Source organism: Copadichromis virginalis, linkage group LG11 (genome assembly GCF_057382275.1).
Source record: "Copadichromis virginalis isolate Kocher_CV1m ecotype Utaka linkage group LG11, C_Virginalis_male_GT1.1, whole genome shotgun sequence".
Lineage (NCBI taxonomy): Eukaryota > Metazoa > Chordata > Actinopteri > Cichliformes > Cichlidae > Copadichromis > Copadichromis virginalis.
In genome coordinates this window covers 7,153,327-7,156,316 of record NC_140628.1, presented here as the reverse complement: position 1 = coordinate 7,156,316, position 2,990 = coordinate 7,153,327, and the positions used below count along the sequence as shown (strand labels likewise).

At 48.7% G+C, this 2,990-nt stretch overlaps 1 pseudogene; it reads left to right on the top strand.

The window, feature by feature from the left end:
- Positions 1-217: 217 nt before the first annotated feature.
- LOC146697991 (uncharacterized) lies at positions 218-2,678 on the top strand (annotated as a pseudogene).
- The last annotated feature ends 312 nt before the right edge of the window (positions 2,679-2,990 follow it).

The following is a 2,990-nucleotide window of genomic DNA, read 5'->3' as shown; positions in this document are numbered from 1 at the left end:
CGGTTGGAGGTAGAAGCGATGCATTTGAGGGTGAGGGCGTTGGAGTTGGAGCGCGGACCTCCACCGCGTGCCCCTGACTCTCTCGCGGCGTAGCCCTACGGTGGCCGCTGGGGACCGCCGATGTTTTTTTTGTCATGAGCTCGGTCATCTCGTTGCTTCTTGTCCCGTGCTGAGGGCGAGGGAGGGGGCGCGGGCCGACATTTCGGGGGGGGCCGTGCAGTGTTGCTCCGCGGTAACCCGCCCTAGCTTAATGCCGGTTGGCGTCGTTCCGCGGGGGATAGATGAGGTGTTTCGACCGTTTGTTTCGACGGGGTTTTTATCGTTGTCTGGTGATGCGGGGGACCGGGTTCCAATCACCATCTTGAGGGATACAGGGGCGAAGCATTCGGTGGCGCGGCATGGAGTCGTGCCTTTCTCTCAGCAGTCGTACTGTGGTTCTGATTTGCTGGTGTGGGGTATCAAGGTGAGTCTTTTACGCATGCCTCTCCATACGGTTACTTTGACCTCGTCCTTCGTATCGGGCGCTGTGCGGGTGGGGGTTCGAGATCAGCTGCCAATTGAAGGCATTGATCTTGTTTTGGGAAATGACTTGGCCGGGGGAAAAGTGTTTCCGGCTATGCCGGAAGTTATTGAGTGTCCTACTTCGGATCGGTTATGCCAATTCCCGTCGGAGCTGGGTGACCCCACAGTTTATCCGGCATGTGTGGTTACTCGTGCTCAAGCTCGTCGCTTGGGTGGTGAGGTGGACATATCCGAAATGTTTCCGGACGGCTCTGAGCCGCATGATAGTTCTGTTCCGGGGGTAGATGGTGGGACGGCGAAGGTTTTTAGTATGGTGTCGGAGAAGGAGGCAGCAGGTATCCGCAGGTTTGTGTGTGGTCAACTCCGTGACGAGGCAGACCTGAGCACGCTGACCTTGGGAATTTTAAAAAAGAGATATCAGACACACAACAAATGTGACTCATTAAGGCCAGAAGTAGAAACTTTCATGAAACAGGTGGTGCAAGAGGAACTGATGAAAATGCAGGATAATGATGAAAGTGAAAGTGACTCAGAGACTAAGAAGCTCCAGAACAAAAGGAAAAGAGAAAATGGAAATGACGAGGTCATGAGTGAGAGTGAAGATGAATCCTGGGCAAAGAAATCACAAAATAATCATTCAAGCTCATCATCAGAATCTGAGGTTCAAGAGGACAACAAAACAGAAAGTAAAGAAAGCAGCAATGATGAAGAAAATGCCAAATCTCAAGCTGATGGTGAAGAGCCAGAGGTGAAAAAATCACAACAAAAGAGAAATGAAAATCGTCAAATTGACAGTGACGAGTCTTCTGATGAGGAACTCAGTGAGGAAAGCAACTGCAGTGACAGTCCAAAGAAAATGGTGAGAATGAACGTCGAGACAGTAACCAGCAGTAAAGATGAAGGAAGGAGAACACCACTGAGTGATGCAGGAAACGAATCAGATGGAGACTGCAAGTCAGAAACGAGTGACAAAATTAGGAGCGACGAGTCTTCTGACAGTGAAAAAGAAGATACAAAAGTGGAAGAGAAAACCAGTGACCCAGACTCAGTTTCATCACTACCTTCTTTGGAAGATGAAAAAGAAAATAAGACTGATAAAACAAATGATAAAAAGATGAAGAAGAGTGTGAAGAAAGATGAGAGCACCAGAAAACCAAAGTCTGATGACAAATCGGTGGCGAGGCTTGAACGTTATATTGCCCTCTGCGGCGTGAGGAGAAATTACAAGAAGCTGCTGGAGGACTGCCGCTCCCAGGTGGCTGTTCTGAGGAAGGAGCTTGAAGAGCTTGGTGTACATGGTCAGCCAACTATTCAGAAATGGAAAAAGGTCAGAATGAAGAGAGAGCAAGCTCAAGAACTGGCTGCTCTTGATGTTAACAACATCATTACCACACAAGGTCGACCTACACGCAGGGGTGCCTCAGCAAGTCAGAAACAACAGGACTGTCCGTCCTCTGAATATCAGCGCACTCTAAACTCGGAATCAGACAGTGATCAGGAAAACAATACCCACAGAGGTCGCAGGTAAATGTCCGAATGGGCCAACCTGCAGGGGATCATCAGTGATGACACAGACAGTGACTGATGAGTCTGGTTTCCCCCTAGGAAGTGTTCGATTTGTTTGTTTGTTTTAATGTTTTTGATACTAGGTCTAGCATCTCCCTAATGAGATGCTTGATTTTAGGTGGGGGGGTGTTATGACCCAGGGTCATTATTTGCAGTACGGTGTTGTTATTGTTTGTATTTGTATTCAGTGTTGCTTGTTTCCAGGTGGAGGCCACCCATTGGTGGAGGAAGGAAAGAGGCCAGCTACAAAAGGGGTTGGACTGGGTCGGCGAGCAGACTTCCTGGTTTCCCGTGAGCTGTGTGTCTGGGGACCGTCGTGGTGTGTGACTGCACGGGGCTGCAATATTAATGCTGAAAAAGGGGTTGTACCTGGGCTTGGTAGCTGTAGGGGTGGGAAGCCGTTTTCTTTTATTCCCCTCTTTTCTCCTGTTTCGGGTAGGGAGACAGGTTAGAGAATTGTATTTTGTTTTGGGATCGTGGGAGGTAAGTTAGCTTTGTTTTTCTTTCTAGTGTGTTTTGTTTGTTGTTTTGGCATCGCCCACCCTGAAGCTCGCTACCTGTTCAGTAAATAAATTAACCAACTCTCGTCATTCTGCCGTGGTGTGATTTTTTTTTTGTCGTTATTATGTATCGGGTTTATCTTTTTGTTGTGTTGCACCCCAGCTTCGGGCCGGTGTGTAACAATGCCATCCACATTAAACCTGAGCCTCTGGTGCTGACCGATATCATCCACATTTCACCAGGGCCAGTGGTGTTGACTAAGGCAATTCACATTACACCAGGGTGTGTGGTGCTGACCAATACCATACATATTTCACCAGGGACAGAGTTGTTGGCTGAGGCCATACACTTTTCATCAGGGACAGTGCTTCCTGTAAGGCCATCTTCACCACACCAGGGCC